Genomic DNA, 26,989 nt, shown 5'->3' with positions numbered 1-26,989 from the left:
CGCTATATTTTTCCAGTTTTGAAAGTGTATCATCCAGTCAAGAGGCAAAGTACGTAGCTTAGATGATTAAGTACATATACCAAAGATTGGACATCAAAATATAGAGTATAAGAATATTCATATATTGAGGCCTGTTTGGTAGGGAAAACAAAGCATAAATACTAAAGAAAGTCTTTGATTTTACAGCAAAATGATCAGGATCTTCCAGAGCTCATTGCAGGACAGCACTAAGAAACAGTTAGCTTCATTAATCCTACATTAAAGAAAATTAACATTAATTTTGGATAGGTATTTTTCATCATTATTCACTCAACCACATCATGCATTTTTGAAGGCACAAGTGTATTTAAATGGGATATTTCACACAGAATTAAATGCACATGTCAATTATGCAGTCCTTCAAATATCTTACGTCAGTATAACTGAGATCAATTTTAGGTACAGCTGTCAGCTAAAGAAAGGAATCAAAATTATTGACAGGGTTTACTTTATAGTTCATCCAAGTTCATTTTCCATTGACTTTGTTGTCACCTGTGCATCGTTGCTGCTTCTCTTTTCCAGAATAGACCTGTTCTGTTCCAACGTCTTTTGTGCTGTAAGATGCCATCGTGGAGCCTCAGTGTTCTTTCCAGTAAACAGATTCCTCCAGCTCAATAACACTTTTCTCTTGGTTTGTTTGATGAGGCCGAGGTCAGGAAACAAAAGGATTTTGTTCTCCTGATACTGGATATTGCATTGCTAGAGTTGCTTTCAGCAGTCTATCCTGTTCTCCTATTTCAAACTTTGATGAAATAAAAACACTCCCACTGTCATTCGCAGTCACATTCTCCTCGCTGGTATCCTACAGCACTTTTCCATGCAAAATGTGTTCTTCCCTGATATCGATTTCCAGAAGTTCAGCAGGAGTTTTAATAATAAATGAAATAGGATCTCTCTGGCCTGTACCAGAGGGGAAGCGAAGGCTGTGCAGAACTTCAGACCTCCTTTGGTTTCAGTTGCTTCCTCCCTTTTGTTTAGTGACACACATTTCACAAAGGAATACAGACACCTCAGCCACCTTCTCCACCTTCAGCCCATGCAATTTTAAAGGCACTGTTAGGCTCTTTACCTCCCCTTATCATGGAAATACAAGCTTTCAGGAAAGAAGTAGAACAGACAGATACTGGCAGAAACTATTTAGTTATCTTACCATAATCTGCCCACATTCAATGGTCTCGAACTCAGAGCTCCAGAGTGTGGGCACGTGCTTCCGATACAGCCCAGACCATACCACACCACAGAGAGGCCCCAGCCTGTACTTGTTATCTAACTTTCTGTGATATCTGATTTGCCAAGTGCTTTTTAAAAATGATGGATCCAGAAGAAATTATTTTCATACCGTGAGTCCTTGCCAACAAACAGCCAATAGAACCAGACTTTCATTACAGTGATGCCCAAAATGATACCTGTAATAGTTTTAAACAACATTTTAACTATATTTCATGTACATTTCTTAAAAGACATAGCTTAATGCTAACTGAAAAAACAGGCAAGGGCAACAGCACCAACCACAGCATTTGTACTTTGCTTTAATTTTGTAAACATTTGAGAATAAAGAACGATCACGATACAATACTTAGTTTCTCTTCACAAATACCATCTTCTTTTCCCATTACAGTTTGACGATGGATTACTGTGCTCTCTGCTGCAAGTAATCTTTGATTATATCCTTCTATCAGCTAAGTGCAAGCAAACCCTTCCTTAAAATACTTGCCAGGAACTCTGGCCAGAGAAGCCTCTGCAGCAATCATGTCAGACTTAGATCCATGCTAACAGAATTGTGCAAGGCAGAGCATGCATTGCATGCGTTGTATGCATTGTATGCATTGAGGAACAGCTACATGCATCTCAGTAGAGATCACAGAAACACGTGTAGTTGGTCTGTATCTAGACAGCACAGGCATTATCACAGTGAGCTTCAGCAGCAACACTCATGCTTCCCACAGGCTAAGCAGTGGTCACATCCCAAACTGTTGATATGGTCGAGGACTCTGACAGCAAACTTCCCTTACATTCTGTATGGTTCTGCTGCAACATTATGTTGTTCATGACATGATCAGGACAAAACAAATTTAAATGAACAGTTATGATGATCCATTACCATTTTCAGAACTTTTAGAAAAGACATGTTTTCCCGTAGACTTTTTGTGACAAAACAAATTCAGAATCTTACATTCCCCTGCAGGCAAAGACTTTCTGGCTGAAAAATCTGCCTGGCTGCCAACTGGAGAAGCTGGCAGGAAGGAGAGGAACATTTTAGTTCCCTTTTATTACATACTATGTCCTTGTGTTAAGTCTTGAGATCTGCGAAGCAGTTGGAGAACATGTCCTTTTAGAACATTATCAGCTTCTCCATCACAGGATTTCTGCTCTTTTCCTTTCACCTCTACAGTTGAAGTAGTGTTAACCTTTTACACACATCAGTATATAAAAATGGTGGATAGGTTAAAAATAATTTAGTTTTTCAGAAATCTGAAGGCACAAAAGCAGCCTTTTGTCTTTCCCAAACCTTTCTTTTGACATGCATGCTAACCCATAGTGTAAATATCTCAGCATTCAACATCACTAGAAATGTATTTCTTCTTGTGAATTTTCAGACTGCATTGCTGAGTAAAGTAGGTGAAATGTTATTTTAAGATCTGAAATGATCATGTTCTGAAGAGCAGTTGTGTGCATGCATAAGAAAAAGCAAAAAAGCTGACCAATAACAATACCATTGCAGATAAAAGCTCAGGAAGGAATTCTTTTGTCAGATCATCCCTGTAAAAATAGAAATACATTTTTCTGGATATGTATTATTTTGTTATTTTAATTATTTATATATCCTTGTTAAGTTTCACTAATAGGAAAAGTAGGCAAGAATAAGGACAAAGAGTTAAAAGATCTTTAATTAGAGGTCACTGACACACAACTTCTGATGACTCAGACAAAAGATGAGCAAGTTTATTTACTGCTAGGAAGAGGTTCTCATCTGTCTTGCATAGTTGAGAGCCATCCTTGCAAAGTCCTTGGCCATTTTCCTGGGAATGTACAGCTGCTGCCGTGAAGACTCTAGGTACATACCACACAAGTCCATTTTAACTTCTTATGGCACTGGGACTCTAACTCATTTTGTTTCACAGTCTACATTTAATCCTGAATGAACTCCATGGACTTGAGCATAGTTTTTCTCACTCATGCAAAGGATGGGTGTGGCTCATTCTGTTTGACAGAAATTCTGCTATGACTTAGTCCTCCTGTAAGGAGCACCTCTGAAGATATACATGTGTCCTGGAGTCTCCACTTCCATTCTGGGCCCTGCAGATGTTTCTCTTCTGCAGCTTGGCCCTTGCTGCTCCATGATGGTACTGATTAGGGTCCGGTCACTGGTAGAACAATGCCATGGTTACTCCAAGGACAGAGAAAATGCTTGCAAAAGTGATTCTGAATTATATGCGTGCTTGTATTTGCTGGGAATCCTTTAGAAAACAACCTTAGAGAGGTCAGAAAGACACCCCCATCCCCCTCCCCCAGCATTATGAAAGCAGCATCACACAATGTCAATCAAATATAAGTGTATTTCTGGGATTCCTACAAACTGTTCAGCTGAAAAACTATAGTCACATTTTTGTCTTGTCAGAGCCAAGAAAAGACTGGGAGAAGTATCATTAGGCTTTAACAGAAAATGTTTTCAGAAAGTGTTTTCAGTAAATAAAGACATTGTTATAGATAGGCTTGAACTGTCATGATGTGGCTATCTGTTGTACAGACATTTTTTTTCCACTAGCATGATGAACGCTGACAGTGCTAATGGGATAGGCTGTGAAGAGAGAAGAAAGGACTTATAAGTCCTTTAGCCCATCCCAATAAATCTGCCTCTGACAGATGATAAACAGACAATCTCTAACTTAAAGAATTAATAAACTACACTGTAAAAATGCTTGTGTATTTACAACGTGCTCTGCTTGCATCTGCAAACAGAGCAAAGTCAAATAATGATTCAAACTGCCGACAGAAGAACCTTTGCTTAAGTCTTATTTTGAAACACATCTGAAAACAGTCAGTACCAGCTAGGATTTCTTAACTCCCAGGGGTGGCAGATAGCTATTATTAATGGAAAAGATGAGCTGTGGCAGAACCATCTCTTAATATGGAAACACTGATCCACATTCCATTAATTTAAAATGAGAATTGCTCATATAGAATGAAAACGTCCTCCTCCAGCTGCTACAAGTCTGAAACTAATAAGAAACATTTTGCATTAAATTAATTCTGAACATCTTCCCATGACTATGATAGGATCTTGAAGGAACATATATCTATTTTATATATTTTGGAAGAAGATATGTTAAATCCTCTTCTGAAATATGTATTCCTTCCTGGCTTGGCCACACACAACCCACCCACACGCTACTCCAGGCCAGTTACATTGCACAGAAATACTTGCCTTGTTCTGAAAATACACAGAAAAAAGCCTGTCAGTGAGAATAACTGCATTTTATTATTAAAATCTAGAAGAAAAATGTAATGTGTCCTACACATTCCTATATGATGATCTAGCAGAGTTCTTCCTATACGATGATCTAGCAGAGGTTTTAGGTTTCTGTCCTTAAATGTAAAGATATAAGTAACAACAATTCTGAAGTTTGGAATATTTTAATATTGTAATGCATCAGGGTTAACTTAAACAACCAGTACGGTTACATTTTCTGAATGACCTTATTTAAGGTCACTGTAAATGTGGTGAAACTAGTTGTCAACCCAGCACAGATGACTTGTAAGACAAGGTGGAAATTCCCCAAAGGACAAAGTTGTTCTTTTCCACTAAAGGAAAAATTCTGCCAAAGCAGCCAGTACGCACCGGAGTTTCCCCAGGTTAAATACTTTATACTCTTTTCTGAAAGAATAGCAGTACTGCAGTTAAGAACATGAGGTTCTAGCTCTCTGTTTCTACAGGAGTCTGTGGAACCCAGCGGAGATCCTGCACTTTTCTAAGAGCTATAAGCCTACTTGTTGCTCTTCTATCCAGAAATACAGTTCAAAACTATCAGCTATCCACTATAGATATCTGCATGACTGCATGCCTTTAAGAAGTTCCCAGTGTGGAAAAGGTATCAAAGGAAAAAAATGCAGCATTTGGTAATTTTCTGGACCATTCTCCACTGTGTACCAGGAAAAAGATGAAACACAGTCTTTTTCTCCTTTAAGACCATACTCCCACGATAAAAATTTTTGCCAAATACAAATCAATTCAAGGAGTTAATTCGGACTTTGGAAAACTAGATTTAGTCACTTAGAAATTCCTGTCCAGTTAGTCCTTCATAGTATCTTAAGATTCAGTTCTTTATGTTGGATCTAATTGCCAATAAACCAGTAGCAAAGTATCCATATTTCAAAGCAGAAAATTCACAGATTCAATATATAGGATTATTTTGTAGTTCTTATAGTTCAACAGTTCCATACCATCAAATTGAATACATATTACTGAATTTATTGAAGTCAAATGAAGTTGATCATAACTATTACTACCCTAACTGTTATGCCTATAAGTTCTAGCAAGGAGGGGAAACCCCTTTTTGGCCCTGTTGCCATAGAAAGTCAACATTTCTTGCAAAGGGCTTCTAGTCCTGCAAAGTGCTATCTGAGTGCTCAATTTATGTTAATTGGACTTATTCATGTACTAAACAGGGAAAATATGTAAGAGGGGAAAAAAGAACCATATCATGTTAATATTAAATTATTATCAAGATTCATCTGTTACGTTACTGGTGGCTGTCACCAGTAGTATGTGTTAAATGATTCTAAGCAGAGCTATGTCTTGAACACTTAATTTAATTCCTCTTCTATATTACATTTATGATTTCCTAATCACCTTCACACAAAGGCATTACAAGGGTCAGCTGAGATGCTTCTTTGACATAATGTGTATAAAACAAGTATGCTACTGTAACTCTAACATTATTTGTATTCCACTTTTAATGAAGATTTCAATGACATATTTAAAAGACATGTAGACGTGGTGCTTGGGACATGGTTTAGTGGTGGACTTGGCAGTGCTAGGTTAACAGTTGGACTCGATGATCTTAACGGTATTTTCCAACCTAAATGATTCTATTCTATGATTCTATGACTTGATTACAGCTAGTAGCATTCCAGGGTGGCTCAGCCTTACCTCTAGGAGTTACAAAGATTTACAGTGATTTTCTTGGACTGAGTTAGTGTTTAAGCTAACCGAGATTTGAAGTTTCTCAGTGCAAAGAAATAAAAGCTGCCCTGGGATGTCAGGAAGGAGAACTAACTTGGGCAGAATTGTATCATAAGTAGAATGCCTTAAATCAGGGCAATAACTTGAAGCTGATCTGTAAAACAACTTTTATGTATGTGACATAGAAATATATAGATCATAAATCTGTATGTTCGTATGCAGCTCAGTGATATAGGACATATATCTTTATGATACACAGGAAAACAAGATGTATATTAGGAAAAAGGCTAAAGTGGCAGATATCAGCTAAAAGATCATGTAATAAACTGATATTCAGCATGAATTAAAATGCAAGATAAAAAATTCTCCTTAAAATACAGTTACAGCAGAGCAAATATTTTAAAGACTGCTCTATATAGTACTCTCCTTTAAATACTTGAATAGATATTCATATGAGATTACAAGTGAAAATTAGTACTCAGTTAAAATGCATGGTCAAATTGTCATTTGTCATTGCATTATTATATAAAATAAATTAGCAGGCTCTGTTAGTTTCACCATTTTGGCATAGCTTTCATAATTCCTAGATTTTTTTTAACTGCCACAGATGTCTATAGAATATTATGCATGCTAGGCAGCTGCGTATCAGCTGTAGTGGACAGGACAAAAACTTAAGTAATTTTAGCGTATTAAAGTAAAATTATTAAAATTAATTAATTTTGTTGCATTTGCCATTGTGTTGGATTTCAAGTCTTTTTAACAGGTATGACCAGTTTTAAAAAATATATCCAATAAAAGAAAAATAATACCATTTTTCTCTCATAGATGAGGAATTCAATCTTTTTATCTTATTAAAAACAATATTCCAAATAACCATGTTTATTTGTCCTTAAAAAAACTACCACTCTGTCAAATGTCAGTTTATATTTGATAGTACAGGACTAACCTGGCTTTAATAAAGAATTATATTTTATATTAGATACAAAACTTAATTGCACATTACATAACAATAGATGGGATTACTTCCTAATTTATTACATATAATAGCTTTTCAAATATAATCCTTTTCAAATATTAGGTAAATAAGCTTATCCATCTGAAACATGGCTGTTTTCAGCCTTTACAATGGCCCAACTTATACACTCCTAGAGCAACAATATAAATTCTCTCTATAAAAAAAGATTCATGATCAGTATATCAGATAAAATCACAGAATCACAGAATCACAGAATCACAGAATCAAGATGCCTTGGTCCAAGACTCTATAGCAATACCCTGCTGTGCATATTATGGAGCTTCTATCATGTTAAACTGTTTTTCAATCTAATCTCCAGTGATCTAAATATCTATTGACTTCTGAAGTAAATAGAAAAATCAGTGCTGACAGCATGAAGTTACTTTGAAATTGCATTTAACCTGTATTTACCCTGTAGGTTTATACCTCCTTGGGATTTAGCTTCTTCCAAGGCAACAGCAGGGTAAATATGACAGACTTGGTCTTCTAATCCCAGCCAGGAAAGCAACCCAGGAAATAACAGTTTTTAGATTTCTCTCTTCCATAACTGAAGACAGGGAATTCCATATTCCTAGTGCTAAGTGAAGACAATATTTCCTCTTGTACAAAAATTGGATGTTAGACTTGATTGTGAGTAGGGATGCATTTTTGTAAAGGTGCAGGAGAAAAAAATAGATACGATGAGAGGTTTAAAAGCAATACTTTTCCTTCTCAGTAATTAGGACATCAATATATGATTAAATGTATTTACCAAAGACTGTAAGAATGTTGACCTAAAATGCCCTTAAACTGACAAAGACTAAGTTTGTCGCACAGAGACTGCTGAGCAACATGCACATGCACAAAGAGTTATTAGCAGGGGCAATTACTTGCAGCTGATGGCACACATTAGCTCTGATGTTGAATGTTACTTTTTAGGAAGGGGAGAGTGGAGAAGAGGGAGAAAAATAGTTCCCAGTGGCCAGCTGAGAAAAGAAGGTATGGCAGATCCTCCGATGAGCACCCTCCCCTGGACAGCCGGTACGGCCCACGATTCCGCTTTCCCTGCAGTAACGTTCCAGGTGACCTCAGGACCTGCCCCAGGCCCCATCAGTTGTTTCTGCATATGACGTTGTCAGCGCTGATTAGGGCGCGCATTGAGTGCTGTGTGCTGAGCGGTTGGTAAGCTTTGTGCAGTCAATCATGGGTCTCCTTGCGTCAGCCAGCCGCTACAACCAAGCAGTGGGAGACAGGGGCGTGAAGGGGTCCATCTTAGCCAGTGCTGGTCACTCCCCAGGAGAACCTGCCAACCACCACAGCAGCGAGTTTGCTGGGGTGAGGCCGCGGGAATAACAGCATGAGAACAACAGTGTGGGGTAACCAAGGGAAAAGGACGGAGGCTGTGGGGCAGCTTGGGGGCAGGAGCACACAGCTGGGAGGGAAAGGTAGGGTCCAGAAGGATCCACAGGAGACACTTAGCAATAGAAAGGGGAAGGCACCTAAGGCACTGTGCAATCCTAGGGAACATAGATCATGTAAGATAACACAAGTCACTTCCAAAGTCTCTCTCCACATTGCTGCACATTCTAAGGCTATGAGCATGAAACATTTTTACATCTGCCTTACATGATATAATATATATGAACTCTTCACAAACCACCCATGGCATCCTCTACTGCACTGAATTCCTACTGAATTCCCAAGTTCCAAACACAGTCATCTTTCCATGCCCCTCCCAACCTCAGCCAGAGGCGTGCCCTCTTTCTGTCTACCTGTGCTGCAACCAGGATACCACAACACATTGTCTTTTCTCCCTAGATTGAGCAAACTCAGCACCTTTACTCAGAGGCATAAAGAACAACTAACACCTGTCTGTCTCTTCTAATTATATGCTCCTGGAAGCGTCAAAGAAACTACGCAATTTTGTACCCAATTTAAACTCAAGTAATATCCTTGATGCAAACACCATCCATGGTGTACACAGCAAATACATGGCAAGACTCCTACCCTATACTTCCTACCTCTTAAATCAGAGAATAGATCTTTTTGTTTGGGAGGTCTTAATGGATTTTTCTTCCATTATTTTTCTATACACTTTCTTAATCCTTCTTGATTTTTTGAATCTAAATTTTTGGTCTCTGCATCAGCCTGTGATGATTATTTCCACAGTTAAATTATACACCTTGTGAAAAGGTGCACTTTGAGCATTATTTTGAACTTGCTGTTGGGTAATATAATCTGCTGCCACCTAGTTCTTGTGTCATGAGAAGATAAGGAAAAAATCATTGTTGTCATGCATGATTTTTTAAAATTTTTAATACTCAGTCTTCTGTCATGCAAGCTGAAGTGTCCTAATCTGTTTTCACAACCTTGTCCACACCTTGGATCAACCCTGTCATCCTTCTCTGTATCTTTTCTAATTCCGTTATACCCTTTTTGAGACGAAGGAACCAGAAATGCATAATGTATTCAAGCCTATTTAAAATACACTTCCAGACGTATTAGATGAGTAGGAAAAGGTACAAACATTGCTGAGAACAAATCAGTAATTCCACCTTTCTTAATGTCTTTTACAGTTTCAGGCATATTCTAATAGTCTCCTGCTTAGGCACAATATAAAAGGGATTTTTCCAGTAGAAACTAAACTGGAACTGACAATAATTTTGTCTCTCTTCCCGCTTCCTCACTGAGTATTTTCTTGTTGTGACAGATTGGTACTCCTTAACAAAATGGCATCGTTCAAAATGATTCCTGGTTCAATGAAAACAGAAGAGTTAACAGCCAGTTCAAGTTGTTTCTTAGACTCATGTTCGTATATTAAATTAATGTACTTCAGAAAAATAAAAAATTTTTATGAGACAGTTCAACATGGATGATCTAGGTGTCAAAACATAAGATTTGAGATGCCAGAGTTTGTTTACATTTCGCCTCAAAGACTTCTTACATAATCTGTAATAATTCATGTGGAGACAAAATCCCAAAGGAGTTTAGGGCCTGCCTTCTCTGTGACCTGGTCTGAATCACACTGTTTACATCTATACTATCCCATAGGGCAGAGAGTGGCCGGAATAGTTTTTGACAGAGTTTCATTCCTTTATCTGCCCAGCTCAGTACTTGGCCTGTGACCACCTTGTTCACCTGAGCTCTGGGTACCTACAAACCCCACCTGCCTGTGCCACATGTGATATAGGGCCACTGCAACTCCTACAGTAGCCACAGACTTGTTGGCCGATGTGTCCGTTCTTGATCAGCCACACAGAGCACTGAAAAGGGCTGTTGCTGAATACTGTGATGGATTCAACCAGGACGCAGTGATGCCAGCGTATCTGACTGCACTTGAGGTTGCAGTAAGGCCTGGCCTAGTTGTACTTTTTCCCCTGATCTGCCCTACAGTTTACGTGGGGCAGGGTTCAGCTTGATCAAACAAGGTGTCTACGGTAGAAATGTTTGCATATAAACAGGTGTCTATAGTTCAGTTAAATCAAGAAGCCAGTATGGTCAAATGCATGCTGAAGAGAATTTATCTCATCCTAAAGGAGGCACATTTGGTCAACTGAAAGCCTTCCCGAGTTCCCTGCTTGCACTGACTAGCTCTTCAGTGACTATAGTAGGAGTTCAGACACGTTGTTCAGGTGGAGATTCTTACACTGCAGACAAACTTAAAGCTAAGTCAAATTGCACTTGCATTTAAATAATATGGAAAGTCTGGGCTAAAATCAAGACATAGGACAACATATGAAATACACCATGGATGCTTGTTCTCAGTTTCCTTTGGCAAGTGAGGAGAAAAGTATTTTCTCTGCCTCACAGTGCTGTTCCAAGACAAAATACATTCCAGGCAATGATACAAAAAGATTCAAATATTGTGTACCATTAAAGTATCTCTATATGTAAAAGGGACAAATATTTTAATAAATCATAGAAATTTCTAGTTTATTTTCTCGGTGTTTGTGTGTTAAATAAAAGCTAATATAATACAGATTTGGATGAACACTGTTGGTTACCATTTATTGATTTTGCCATTAAAAGCCTATTCTGAGGCAGCTACCATAGAACCTAATATTATGGTGTTCTTGCTTGTCACTATTAGGAGAGACAAAGCTAGCAGTCTAGCAAATTTCAATACATTCTTTAAAGTATTTTTAGTATAATATCCTGTGTTAGTGCTGGTTAAACCCTTATTTATGTCCTTTAGCCTATGCTCTTGTAACAAGATACGAAAGAGAGAGCACTTTTTTGTCTGTTCTTTCTTGTCTAATGCCAAGTGGGAGACACCAAGGTTTAGCATATAAGGTTTTAAGATTTAATGTTTTAAGGTCTAACCCTCTTAGAAATTGAGTGCTGTTTAACCCCTGAAACTGTTCTACTTGTAAATCCAAAATACAAGAGTATGATTCAAATGGTTTGCTCAAGAGAATGCTTATTAAAAGACTGAAAATCTTGTTAGTTTAGAAGAAACAGTAAGCAAAATATACCTATTCTGAGCTCCTTAACAATTGAGTAGGTGGTTAAAAATTTGGATAATTTATAACACAAAAACATTTATCTTGTTTCCCTGTGTCTTTCTCTTGGTGCTCTATCAATTAAAAAAACAGTCTTTTAGGCAAATTTCAGACTTAGTATTCTCATTCCCTAGGACATCTAGTATCAACCAAAAGAAAAAGCATATGGTCTATGGTATCCAAAGACCCTCATGTCCCAGCCTGTTATACTCTGTGAATAATTTTGAAGATGAACTGGTGAGAGACCGCATCACCATATCAAAGGTGTCAATCAAAGATTCTTCAGAATTTTGGTAATACAATGTTGAATAAGAAATACCATTTGGGTGAGAAAAAGGTGTCTAGATTATTTTTATCACTGTGTCTTTTGCATTCTTGCCCATCTCTCTACTCAGGGTCCTCACTGCCCTTCTATAAGCTCTGGACAAATTTCCCAATTTCCCCTCAATAAAATCAAAGGTTTTAGGGGCCTCTTTGATCTTGCCTGCACCTGGCTGAGCATAAAAGAGGAAATGTTTTGGATCCTGATTTGCATGTCAGCTATTCCAGCATGACATATCAGACAGTATCAAGCTTACTCTGCCTTTGAAGCAACAGGATTTGAATTTTTTTCATAGTTTAACTAGATATGAACTGACAGACTAAAGTCTGTCACAGCAGGGCAACAGTTATAAATGTATATAGGATATAAATGTATTAGATCTCCTCTTCTTATTTGTGCTTGGAGTGTCTGGCCTGATTGGCTTTAAGAGTTCCTTCCAGCAGTACCTTACCTGAATTAGCATGCAGCGGTGTGCCTGACTTCCTTCTGCCTTACACTGGAGCTTTGCTGGGAATAGCAGTTCCTAGTCCTGCTTTTTCAGGCAACCATTTACACAATTACTCTTTTCCAAATTGTCTGTGTGAGAGGACAGAGATCAAGAAAACGAGAGAGACTGGCTCTCACAAATACTAGGCTAATGACAACTCTGACCTCTCCTGATTTCCTGTAGCCTTCACTGGCTACAGTCCATGATTTTCCCTCTCTCTGTCTGGGCTTTAGGCTGCTGTGTCCCATGCTCAACCTCAGTGACTTCAGCCTTTCTAACATGTATTTGGTTCTTCCAGTTTGCTTTTCTCTGGAAAAACACAGAAGTACACATCATCTTTAGCATTTATAAGTAATGGAGCATGGTGGGAAAGCAAGTAGGTGAGAGAAAAGTAAATTTTAAACTAATGAAGATTTTGCACAGGTCATAGGTATCTTCCCACATGGGGATCCTTCTGGTCTACATGTTTTCTACATCCTTCAGTCCACCCCCGTGCTCAGACCCCTAAGGGTCTGGTCAACATAATATCTTTCTCAGCACATAAACCAATTACCTCCCTACAAATGTAGACCAATAGAGCACTGGAAGAGCATTAACCCACAACAAAGTCAGTAATTGCATTAGTAGCTCTTTTGGTTTTCTTTATTAAAACTAGGCATATTTAGTTATGGTAAAGAATACTTGTTAAATTGCTACTTGTTTAAGCAAAAGTGCGAACAGACATACAAACCTGATTAAATTCCAGGCAAGGATTGTTACCCTGAGTTTCTTGAAGTGTCTCTGTCCTTTTATGACATCAGTTTAAACCTGGTAAACATATTAAATCATACCCTACTGAAAGAGGAATGATTTGGAAAGGTCAAAAAGTTTAAATTACAGCAAAAAAAAAATCAAAGGAAATGCCTGAATAGTATGCAGAGCAGTGAAGATACTCTCGTTTTGCTGGCAGTACCAACATATTTTTAAATTGGTTTCACCAAGCTGTAGTTTGGCTGAACAAGCAGAAATTTCTGAACTGAATTCCGTGATCTAATTTTAGTCAAACATGGTTGAAATCCAGCCATATACATGAAGCACAGCCAAAATTTGTGGGTTTGGTACATCTGGACTCGTGGATTCAACATAAGACACTACAAAATAAGTTACCTTGAAGGAAATGGTCCCCTAATAATCCTTTCTTGAACCTTAGTGTCTAGGGTATTAGAGAATACAGAAAATGTGGAAATTGCAGCTATGTACTTAGTTTGAGCCTGAAATCTGTAGAAACAGAAGCAAAACTGGATGCAAATATTTCCAGAACAATGGACTCACTGACAGAAAAAGATGAGCAGAAATAGGCATGTTTTCTAAAGTTGCACAGAAGGGAAAAGAACGAACTGTCCTTTACACTTACGCATTCACTATGTTTTTATGTAGAACAATGACTTTTAAAATGTATTTCCTCTGGAAGAGAATTGCTTTTATGATTGCCTTATCCAATCTCTGAAATCTTCCCTGATCCAGAGATTTTTCATAAAGGAAAGGACCTCAAATGAGATGGCAGACAGAAACTCACCATAATGAAAGTGAGTTCAGAGGTTCAAAAAAGATGTCTATTCCTGATCCTCCCATCTTCTTCAGGAAGACTGACCACCTCCACCCTTCAGAGAACAAGTTACTTTCAGCTCTTTGTATCTCTAGCTCCAATCACTAGCAAAACCTTGGTAGCATCACAGATGGAAGCAAGGTAAAAGCTTGTAAAAGCAAGGAAATTTTGTTTGTCTCTTACCTGTATGCTATAATATTCTTATCTGACAGCCAACATGCTGTTTAACTGCTTATCATTACACCTGTCTCTTCTAAACAGGACTAGCGTATTCATTCTGGACAAAGCACGGTAGCATTTTCCAGTGATCCTTCTGTACCAGCAACATCATGCAGGATTAATAAAATTCCATTTGTATTCCTAGAATATTATTATAGAACTGACTCTTTCTCTTTTTATTTGCTTTAATATATAGATGCATTTTTAATCTGCATTTGGCCTCTGCCTATCACATAAGAATCATCACAACTTTAGCATCAGATTTTCTAGCATACAGTATCAATTCTGATGGCATCCTATTAGCACAAAGAACAGTTTTTCCAGGGACTGTAGTGCCTACTAGATGCCAGAAGACTGTTTTGCTTTCTTAGTGTTTCCTTCCATCAGAGATCTACTTTCAGTAAGCGATTCTCTAAATCTGGCCAAGTCCTTTAAAGTTTCGTTGAGCTTGTATTCCTGGCTTTGTAATGCTTCTCAGGGCTGTGATCTCAAACTGAGAACATCCTAGAAAGTCACTTCATTCCTTTTTCCACTGCAGAGGCAGTTTTTTATTTATAATCATTTTTCACAAATAGGATCAAATGGTCCTTTGAAGCATTTCTGGAATCTCCTTTCTTGTTACCTAACAATTCAGATGATTTTGCTAATACAAAAGATGACTTCTATTGGGCAGATTTAGGGAAGTTAAGCCATTTTGAGATATCTGATTGTCCCTACTTCCCTTTCCCCTCCCATTTCAGTTTACCACTGTAGGTTGTGACAGGCTAAGACTTTCTCCATCTGTTGAATAGAAGCTAAGAAAGAATGTAGCATGGTATTTGACATATTCTGCAGCTGCTACAACTGGAGTCCCCAACCTCCCCCTTGTCATGTTGGTGCTGAATCCTGCCCTAAAACAGATCACTAAAAAAGTAATCTGAGTGTGATTGACATCAGATGATGATATTGTTGATATCTACCTATCAATCAGAAACAATATACCTCTAGAGTTTTAAATGCCACATATAAGTGAGAAGAATGCTATTATGCTGCTTTACAGTTATTTGCCTCTTATCATTAAACCCATGCAAAGTAACTGAAGTCTGCAGGGACACACCTCCCTGTTTGCAATGAATAACAGAATCATAGAATGGTTTGGGTTGAAAGGGACCTTAAAGATCATCTAGTTCCAACACCCCCTGCCATGGGCAGGGACACCTTTCCATTAGACCAGGTTGCTCAAAGCCCTATCCAACCTGGCCTTAAACACTTCCAGGGTGGGGACTTCCACAGCTTCTCTGGGCAACCTGTTCCTGTGTCTCACTACCTTCACAGTAAAGAATTTCTTCATAATATCTAATCTAAATCTACCCTCTTTCAGTTTAAAACCGTTACCCCTAGTCCTATCACTACTTGCCCTTGTAAAAAGTCCCTCTCCCACTTTCCTGTAGGCCCCCTTCAGGTACTGGAAGGCTGCTAGAAGGTCTCCCCCAAGCCTTCTCTTCTCCAGGCTGAACAACCCCAAGTCTCTCAGCCTGTCTTCATAGGAGAGGTGCTCCAGCCCTCTCATCATTCATAAACATTCAACAAGGTTGAATGTTTATGGGTGAAGATCAGGGGGAAGGTCAGCAGGGCGGACATTACGGTGGGAGTCTGTTATAGACCACCCAACCAGGATGAGCAGGCGGACGAGGCGTTTTACAAGCGGCTGTCAGAAGCCGCCCGGTCGCTGGCCCTTGTACTCGTGGGCGACTTCAACTTGCCGGATGTCTGCTGGAAATACAACATGGCAGAGAGGAAGCAATCTAGGAGATTCCTCGAATGTGTGGAGGACAACTTCCTCATGGAAATGGTAAATGAGCCCACTAGAGGAGGGGCCCTGCTTGACCTGTTGTTTGTGAACAGAGAAGGACTAGTGGGAGATGTGAGGGTCGGTGGCCGTCTTGGGAATAGCGACCATGAAATGTTAGAGTTTTCGATAGTGGGGGAAGTAAGGAGGGGCAAGGGTAGAACTTCTGCCTTAGATTTCCGGTGGGCTGACTTTAGCCTGTTTAAGAGGCTGGTGGACCGAGTCCCTTGGGAGTCAGTCCTGAAGGGCAAAGGAGTCCAGGAAGGCTGGACATGCTTCAAAAGGGAGTTGCTAAATATTCAGGAGCAGGCTGTCCCAGTCTGTAGGAAGACAAGCCGTTGGGGAAAAAGACCGGCCTGGTTAAACAGAGAACTTAGGCTAGGACTTAAGGAAAAAAAGAGAGCCTACTTGCTCTGGAAGAAGGGTCAGGTAACTTGGGGGTCTATAGGGACGTGGCCAGGTCGTGTAGGGAGAAGATTAGAAGGGCCAAAGCTCAATTAGAGCTTGATTTGGCTGCTACAGTCAAAGATAACAAAAAAACCTTTTACAAATACATCAACAGCAAAAGGAGGGTCAAGGAGAGCCTCCACCACTTGCTGAATGAGGAGGGTAGTGTAGTGTCAGGGGATGAGGAAAAGGCAGAGGTGCTCAATGCCTTCTTTGCCTCGGTCTTTAATGTCAAGACCAGTTGTCCTCAGGAGACTCGGCCCCCAGAGCCTGAAGTTAGGGACGGGGGGCTGTGTGAACCTCCCGTAATCCAGGAGGAGACTGTTAGTGACCTGCTGTGCCAGTTGGACACCCACAAGGCTATGGGCCCGGATGGGATTCACCCCAGAGTAATGAAGGAACTGGCAAACGAACTTGCCAAACCACTCTCGATTATCTACCGGCAGTCCTGGTTAACTGGAGAAGTTCCAGCTGACTGGAAATTAGCGAATGTAATGCCCATCTACAAGAAGGGTCAGAAGGATGATCCAGGGAACTATAGGCCTGTCAGCCTGACCTCGGTGCCAGGCAAGGTGATGGAACAGATCATCCTGAGCTGCCATTACACAGCACATGCAGGACATCGGGGCATCGGGGCCAGCCAACATGGATTCATGAAAGGCAGGTCCTGCTCGACCAACCTGGTCTCCTTCTATGACAAAGTGACCCGCTTAGTAGATGAGGGCAGGGCTGTGGATGTAGTGTATCTAGACTTCAGTAAGGCATTCGACACTGTCTCCCACAGCATCCTCCTAGACAAACTGGCTGCCCGGGGCTTGGATGGGTGGACTCTTAAATGGGTTAAAAACTGGCTGGATGGCCGAGCCCAGAGAGTGGTGGTGAATGGGGCAAAGTCCAGCTGGCGGCCGGTCACTAGCGGTGTTCCCCAAGGCTCAGTTCTGGGGCCGGTACTGTTCAACATTTTTATAGATGATCTAGAGGTAGGGGTTGAGTGCACCCTCAGTAAATTTGCAGATGACACCAAGCTGGGTGGGAGTGTCGATCTGCTGGAGGGTAGGAAGGCCCTACAGAGGGATCTGGACAGGTTAGATAGATGGGCCGAGACCAATGGCATGAGGTTCAACAAGAACAAGTGCTGGGTCTTACACTTCGGCCACAACAACCCCATGCAGCTCTACAGGCTGGGGGAAGAGTGGTTAGAAAGCGGCCCGGTGGAAAGAGACCTGGGGGTGCTGATCGACAGCTGGCTAAACATGAGCCAGCAGTGTGCCCAGGTGGCCAAGAAGGCCAATGGCATCCTGGCCTCTATTAGGAATAGTATAGCCAGCTGGTCTAGGGAAGTGATCGTCCCTCTGTACACGGCACTGGTGAGGCCGCATCTTGAGTACTGTGTCCAGTTCTGGGCCCCGCACTTCAAGAAAGATGTTGAGGTGTTGGAGCGAGTCCAGAGGAGGGCGACCAAGCTGGTGAAGGGTCTGGAGGGTCTGTCCTACGAAGAACGGCTGAGGGAGCTGGGGTTGTTTAGCCTGGAGAAGAGGAGGCTCAGAGGTGACCTTATTGCAATCTACAACTACCTGAAGGGAGGTTGTAGTGAAGTGGGAGTTGGCCTCTTCTCCCGGGCAACTAGCGATAGGACAAGAGGACACAGCCTCAAGCTTCACCAGGGGAGGTTCAGGTTGGACATTAGGAAGAATTTCTTTACAGAAAGGGTTATTAGCCATTGGAGTGGGCTGCCCAGGGAGGTGGTGGAGTCACCATCTCTGGATGTGTTTAAGAAAAGACTGGACATGGCACTTAGTGCCATGATCTAGTTGACAGGGTGGTGTCAGGGCAACGGCTGGACTCGATGATCCCTGAGGTCTCTTCCAACCTGTTTGATTCTGTGATTCTGTGATTCTGTGATCATCTTCATGGCCTTCCTCTGGACTCGCTTCAACAGCTCCATGTCCTTCTTCTGTTGGGGCCCCCAGAGCTGGACGCAGTACTTCAGGTGGGGTCTCACGAAAGCAGAAGAGAGGGGGAGAATTACCTCCCTTGACCTGCTAGTCATGCTTCTTTTGATGTGGTCCAGGATACAGTTGGCCTTCTGAGGAGCTGTTGGCTGTCCTGAGGATCCCCGGACCCCTGAGGCCCCAGAAGAAGTCAGGATAGAGGAGGAATCTGTCTTGGTTGATGAGGGCTGGGTCAGGGACCAATTAAGCAACCTGGACGTCCATAAATCCCTGGGCCCTGATGGGATGCACCCGTGGGTGCTGAGGGAGCTGGCAGAAGTCATTGCTAGGCCACTCTCCATCACCTTTGCTAAGTCGTGGGCAACGGGAGAGGTGCCTGAGGACTGGAGGAAAGTGAATGTCACTCCAGTCTTCAAAAAGGGCAAGAAGGAGGACCCGGGTAACTACAGACCGGTCAGCCTCATCTCCATCCCCGGAAAGGTGATGGAACAACTTGTTCTTGGTGCTGTCTCTAGGCACATCAAGGATAGGGGGATCATTAGGGGCAGTCAACATGGCTTCACCAAGGGGAAGTCATGCTTAACCAACTTGATAGCCTTTTATGAGGACATAACCCGGTGGATAGATGATGGTAAAGCTGTGGATGTGGTCTATCTTGATTTCAGTAAAGCGTTTGACTCTGTCTCCCACAGCATCCTCGCAGCTAAACTGAGGAAGTGTGGTCTGGATGATTGGGTAGTGAGGTGGATTGTGAACTGGCTGAAGGAAAGAAGCCAGAGAGTGGTGGTCAATGGGACAGAGTCCAGTTGGAGGCCTGTGTCTAGCGGAGTCCCTCAAGGGTCAGTACTGGGACCAGTTCTATTCAATATATTCATTAATGACTTGGATGAGGGAATAGAGTGCACTGTCAGCAAGTTCGCTGATGACACAAAACTGGGAGGAGTGGCTGACACACCGGAAGGCTGCGCAGCCATTCAGAGAGACCTGGACAGGCTGGAGAGTTGGGCGGGGAGAAACTTAATGAAATATAACAAGGGCAAGTGTAGAGTCCTGCATCTGGGCAAGAACAACCCCATGTACCAGTACAAGTTGGGGGCAGACCTGTTGGAGACCAGCATAGGGGAAAGGGACCTGGGGGTCCTAGTAGACAGAAGGATGACCATGAGCCAGCAATGTGCCCTTGTGGCCAAGAAGGCCAATGGCATCCTGGGGTGTATTAGAAGGGGTGTGGTTAGCAGGTCAAGAGAGGTTCTCCTCCCCCTCTACTCTGCCCTGGTGAGGCCGCATCTGGAATATTGTGTCCAGTTCTGGGCCCCTCAGTTCAAGAAGGACAGGGAACTGCTAGAGAGAGTCCAGCGCAGAGCCACGAAGATGATTAAGGGGGTGGAACATCTCCCTTATGAGGAGAGGCTGAGGGAGCTGGCTCTCTTTAGCTTAGAGAAGAGGAGACTGAGGGGTGACCTCACTAATGTTTATAAATATGTAAAGGGCAAGTGTCATGAGGATGGAGCCAGGCTCTTCTCAGTGACATCCCTTGACAGGACAAGGGGCAATGGGTGCAAGCTGGAACACAGGAGGTTCCACATAAATATGAGGAAAAACTTCTTTACGGTGAGGGTGACCGAACACTGGAACAGGCTGCCCAGAGAGGCTGTGGAGTCTCCTTCTCTGGAGACATTCAAAACCTGCCTGGACGCGTTCCTGTGTGATATGGTCTAGGTAATCCTGCTCCGGCAGGGGGGATTGGACTAGATGATCTTTCGAGGTCCCTTCCAATCCCTAACATTCTGTGATTCTGTGATTCTGTGATTCTGGGCTGCAAGCGCACATTGCTGGCTCATGGTGAGCTTCTCATCAGCCATCACCCCTAAGTCCTTCTCTTCAGGGCTTCTCTCAATCCATTCTCTGCCCAGCCTGTATTTATACTGGGGATTGCCCCAACCCACATGCATAACCTTGCACTTGGCCTTGTTGAATTTCATGCAGTTCGCACGGGCCCACCTCTCAAGCCTGTCAAGGTCCCTCTGGATGGCATCCCTTCCCTCCAGCATGTCGACCGCACCACCCAGCTTGGTGTCGTCGTCAAACTTGCTGAGGCCACACTCAATCTCACTGTCCATGTCACCGACAAAGAAGTTAAACAGCACTAGTCCCAATACCGACCCCTGAGGAACGCCACTCATCACTGGTCTCCACTGGGACATCGAGCTGTTGACTGCAACTCTTTGAGTGCGACCATCTAGCCAATTCCTTATCCACCGAATGGTCCATCCATCAAGTCCATGTCTCTCCAATTTAGAAACAAGGATGTCATGAGGGACAGTGTCAAATGCTTTGCACAAGTCCAGGTAGATGACATCAGTCACTCTTTCCTTATCCACCAAAGCTGTAACCCCGTCGTAGAAGGCCATCAAATTTGTCAGGTACAATTTGCCCTTAGTGAAGCCATGTTGTCTGTCACCAGTCACCTCCTTGTTTTCTGTGTGCCTCAGTATAGTTTTCAGGAGGATCTGCTTCATGATCTTGCCAGGCACAGAGGAGAGACTGACTGGTCTATAGTTCCCCGGGTCTTCCGTTTTTCCCTTTTTAAAAATGAGGGTTATGTTTCCCATTTTCCAGTCAGTGGGAACTTCACCAGACTGCCACGACTTCTCAAAAATGATGGATAGCGGCTTAGTAACTTCATCCGCCTGTTCCCTCAGGACCCGTGGAAGCACCTCATCAGGTCCCATGGGCTTGTGCACCTTCAGGTTCCTTAGATGGTCTTGAACCTGATCTTCTCCTACAGTGGGCAGTTCTTCATCCTCCCAGTCCCTGCCTTTGCCTTCTGTGACTTGGGCGATGTGGCTTAAGGACTTGTCAGTGAAGACTGAGGCAAAAAAGTCATTGAGTACCTCAGCCTTCTCTGGAAGTGCTGTGCAATTCCAGGCTGTTTTGATTTTAAGATAAAAATGTCAGGACACAAAAACTCAAGCATGATAAATCAGCTGCCTCTTATGTGCCTGCATCAGATGTATGAACAATCCGCTGAGATCTGAGGGGAAACCATGCCAAATTTTCTAGCTTTCAATAAAAAAGCCTTGGCAGCCTATCAGTATAGGAAGAATAACATGCAAGCTTATTGAAAAAGGAAAGGATATTTCCTCAGAAAGCACTTTTTTTACCTTAGTCATGGAGGAAGTTCATTGTCTCCACCTTTTCCTGGCAAACTTAGCAGGCTACATAAAAAAGAGATGACATGCTATGTTTTGTCAGTAATGGCTCAAACACCTAGAAACCATATATTGTGCAGGATGTTATGCAGAACCATATCACTGTATCACAAAAGGAGGAAAATTGCTGGGCAAAAAGGAAGCACAGTTATGCTTTTCTCAGTGAAAATAATACTTAAATAAAAGCAGCAATCAGTAGTATCTATTTCAAGGAATAATGATGATGTATTTGGAATAAGAGCACCTTTAGAAATGTAATAAAAGTAGGGTGGTCTCATAATATCTGCTCTTTGCTATTCTTTGCCCACTAATTAATACACAATAAAAATACAGGCTTCTAAACTAGGCTTTCTAAGGCATTTGTATAACATTATTGGCATACACAGCACCCCAATAGTTCTTTAGGCCTTTGAACATGACTATAGTTTTATTACTAAATGCTATTGTCTTGCAGTAATCAATAAAGTTATTTCTACAGTACTTTGTTTATGTGATGAACATAAGAATAAACCAACTCAATACTCATATTTATGGCAGTTTCCAATTTCATGCGGTAAAAATGCCCTTTCACTGTAAAATAAAATGTTTCTTAAAAAAAAAAATCCCATCAGAGTACTTCACTGACTCTTGCTGAAGTCCAATTACCTGTTTACTTTCTGTATAAACACAGCTAAATATGTCCGGCTGATATCAGCAGACGCACAGCCGTGAGATAAAATTTTGTTTGTTTGCTTTTTAAATGTTTCTGAGTGTAACATAGTATTCCCACAGCCTTCTTTTGCTCACTGAGGATGAGACTGAATAGCAAGTACTATGACTTAACAAATGCTTTTATTTTCCAGGGTTTCAGTGCCATTAAGGGCTTGTCTACAAACTACAGAGCTGTAATGAGGCCATCCAAATTCTCTTTACGCTTACTAGCTTGGGCACTGGCAGCACTCTAGTCATGAGACAACATGTGTTGCTTCTTTACTAAAATTAGCTTATATGTCCCATAATTCTAACACTTTAGGGATATGTAGTATAATGTAGTAATACAGTTTCAGCTACCACTGTATTCCAAGTCTTTTTTAGCAGCAAGTTCTGCTTTATGAATAGGGTAATGCATATATATATGCATTGCATCATCCTGTATATATGCTATACATACATATATGTAATGCATCAGTCACTGGGTTATGCATTGTTAGAAAGGTGCCATGATTTTATATCACCATGTGTGTACATATACAGTAACTAGTACTAAAGAGCCTCACTATAATAAAAATGTTAAACAGAAAAAAGGAGTTTTTATGCATGTGGCTATGTACACATTCATAAATAATTAGGTCAGGAATTAATTGATAAAATAAAGAGCTATCAAATACCCATCCCTCCTCTGTTCCATCTCCTCCCTTCCTCTTATCTCTCTTCTCTCTAGCTAGCAGTTAGCCAAGTCTTGGACAAATTTTTTCATAAGGCCCTCAAAGTAGTTTCTCAGAAATCCAAGAAGCCATTCAGATTGACAACGTATGCTGAACGTTAGGAGTAAATTCCTTTCAGTTACACCCATGCCAGCCCAATGACGTCAATGGGGCTACACAGTAGCAGGCAAAGATGGAAAGGGAGGCTAAGGCCTAAGTATTTCAAGGAAGGAATCCCTGACTCATGACCTTAAAGCATGGAAGCCTTCATAAATCCCTTCTCCCGCTACTGGATTCTTCCCTTAATATCTTGCCTTTGATGAGTAGCCTGAGCCACCTCCCCTTTCCAAAGGCAGGGGGGAGGGTACAGCAGGGAAGAGTGGAACAAGCTGACATTTCCATTACTCCCTTCTCTAAGCAATACGGAAAGCTAAGGCAGAAATTTAAAATTCTGCTGCATATGCGATTGCTCTTCGCTCATGTATTTCTCAGTATAGAGGAGGCAAAGTGGTCGCTAATTGATAGAATTAAATTTCAACAGCAGTATGAAAACATGAACAAATCCTCCCACATCCAGTTATAAATCAATACCCATTATACGACTCGTTCTGCCAGGATGATTAGTTCCAGAAACGTCACACACGCACATGCACTTCCCAGCTCAGATGTGTCAGGGCAGGCCTTTGCGATTCAGGACAGTGCTCATACTTCATGTGGCTTTGAATCACAACTGTACCTCCATGTATTGGAAAATTCAGCTACATTAATTTCTCTGTGGTAACACTGAAGATCATTTGTAATGGTGACCTAATGTAAGGCAGTAAACAATTATTTTAGGGAGCAAAAGAAAGAGGCATACTCAAGTAAGATAGTTTGTATTATGTCCTTTCACCTGAGGATGTTAAAGCATTAGTCGTGAAGGACACAAATCATGTACTTGCCACACTTCTGCCCTTCCCTTCCAGCACCAGCCAGCTTTGCAGAGGCAGTAGAATCAAAATGGGGCAAAGCAACAGTACCCTTGACTGCCTTAAAATCAGTCAACACTGAACAACTGCTGCAGGACTGCCCTAGAATACGTGTCTATTTATAGAGCATCAAATACTGTTGGTGGCACTTAATCATAGTATTTAGCTTACTACCAGATACATCCCTCTTAAATGGTTTCTGTTAGTATTATCCACCTCCGCTATTTGTTCACTACTATTAAGCATCAGTTCCCCTGGAATAATTCCCAGCTAAAGATATTTTCTTCTGTCCCACATTTCTGGACACTAGAAGGTCAAATCGCCTCTTTCAGCAGCCTCTGCCTGGGACCAGCAGAGACTTTCATCCACTGATGGGGTGGTAACTGTCCAATTTTCCTTGCCAGAACAGCCTATTCCAGCAAACAGATGTCCCAGGTTAGAATCAGTGTAATCACAAAGTCAGGAAAAGCTTTGGTTTGCCTAACCAGACCATAAGCCCAGTTACACACAAACATGAGTTTCCTCAGAACAAGTTATCTCAGCCTGCACAGACTTAACATTTCAGAAGAAATGGGCACTTTGCAAACCACGGCCTCTTGATAAAATCTGTCCCTCACCAGCCTTTTCACACTGTGTAGATGTTGTCGACTGGCTCTTCTTCCTACTCAGCCGTCCATCAGGTGGGTTTCCTGCTTTCAGAACTGACAGCTTTGGGAAGTATCATGACAAGGCATGGATGTTGTCACCACGGTTTATTAATCCTTTTCTAATTAGCATGAAATACATACACTCATTACATGAAATAAAGTAAGACACAGAAAAAAAACAACCTTCCAGTACAACAAAAGCACACATACTGTGTGGGAGCAAGTTACTTTCATAGTCATACAAATCTACCTCTGCACTCTCAGGAAGCTACAAACTTCCTCTTGCTTATAAAATTTCTGAAGAGACCAGAAGATCTCTGTCGCTTCTTAGACTTGCCATTTAATACTTCTGTCCATAGAGAATACCAGCCTCTATACCAGCCTGGCTCCCCTGTGAGCGGAACGTTATAGGAGAACATGGAATTCAAAATTCTGTAAATATATATAATATAGAGATATTTTACAAGTTAACAGGCTGTACCCTGAAGAGGAAAGATAAGACAATGAAAATGTTAATATAATTATTTTTGGCTTTTTATGCAACTAATTTTTATTTTATAAGCCCTTTCGTAAGGATGTAAAGGCTTGTGTTAGTGCATCTTTGTCAGGAGGAAACCTTCTCCCAAGAATTATTGCCTACTTAACTAAAACAATTTCTAGTAATATACAAATGACAAGTTGGAGCAAACTTGTAACAACAACTTTACTGCAACTACAGGCAAACTCCCGCAGAAAAAAAAACAGTGGCTGTGGCTGCCACACATTTCACAGTAAGTGACATGATGGAATCGAACGTTGTCATAGTTGAAAGCTTCAGGGATGTCATACACTTCATTGAGCCTGTCTACACAATGCTAAGTCTCACCATGTTCCCTCACAGCACCATGCCAAGCCTCTGCAGTGCTCAAGGAGATGAGCCAGACATAGCTGCAGTAAGGGAAAATATAGCAGCATCTTAAAAGAACTACTTCTCAGTTGAATAAGCTGTGGCCATAGCAGCACGTTTTAATATTTGCTACACGGATATGAAAAAGCCATGTATGGAGCATTAATATTGAAAACATTGCCAAAAATTATTTTGAAGACATTTCTTGGAATACTGGTATCTTTGTTAATCTGAGAGAAAATGCTTGATGCCTCTTGGACAAGGGAAATTAAAAAGGTGCGATCTGTGTCACTGTTATCTAGGATTTACCTACAGGAAAGAAAAGAATATGGACTGTATCCATCCTACTTCCATCCCTACTGCCCATGGGGGGCCATCAGGAGGCCTGGAGGAATGAAGAAAGGGCCTCCTCCCTGGCACCCTCCTCCCACCACCACTCCACCTCTGCTGTGTCCATTCCCAGAGCGTGAGAATGCAGCATCTAAGAATAACCAGGAGGGAGGGGAAGAGCAGAACGATGCAAAGGTACGCGGGCCATTCTCTGTGGGACAAGTCAGATTGCCCTAGACTGTGGTGCTGTGTCCCTTTCTTAGGCATTTGTCCTCCAGCTGGTTGTAACTTTCAAACTGGAAAATCTGATGACTGTGATCACTGCGTCATTTTTATCTAAGCAAAATGTTCATTTTTGTAGTGTTTAATATTTCTGGTGCTTTATGTATTGATTTGTAACTACTCATGCTTCCTAAATAAACAGTTATAAAACAAATTGAACACAGTCAGGAGAAAAAGCAGATATTCTTGAGAAACCCGAACCACAGCTTTTTGGAAGCCCAGAATGCTGATACTGCTATATTTAGTGTCTTATTTGGTGGGAAAGAAAAAACCACTAAAAGATTTCTTCCAGCTTCGATTGAATGGTACATCAGAACAACAGTGACATTAAAGTAGCCAGAAAGTTATATCCTTTTTATTTACTACCCTTTTGGAGGGTCAGCTCCTTGCTTTTCTTGCTAGAAAATATTCTCAAAAAGTATTTCCTAACTTGGAAGTATGTTATGATGAATACTAGTTGCACTAACTAGTCCATCTGGCTATTATCATGGCATATGATAGGAATTTTCATGTGCTTTTTTAAAAAGTAATCTCTCTTTTCTTGGTATTTGGGGTAAAAATAAGCAGCTCCAAGACATGCAATTTATTTGGAATTTGACAGTTTCACAGTGTAGAACTATTGCACAGTTACACAGGCTGATCAGAACAATGAAAAAGGTGAAAAAAGGTAAGTAAATGTGAGAACCAGATCTGTGAAGTGCT

This window comes from Nyctibius grandis, chromosome 2, assembly GCF_013368605.1.
Source record: "Nyctibius grandis isolate bNycGra1 chromosome 2, bNycGra1.pri, whole genome shotgun sequence".
In the NCBI taxonomy this organism is placed as follows: Eukaryota; Metazoa; Chordata; class Aves; order Nyctibiiformes; family Nyctibiidae; genus Nyctibius; species Nyctibius grandis.
This window is presented reverse-complemented; position numbering follows the sequence as displayed.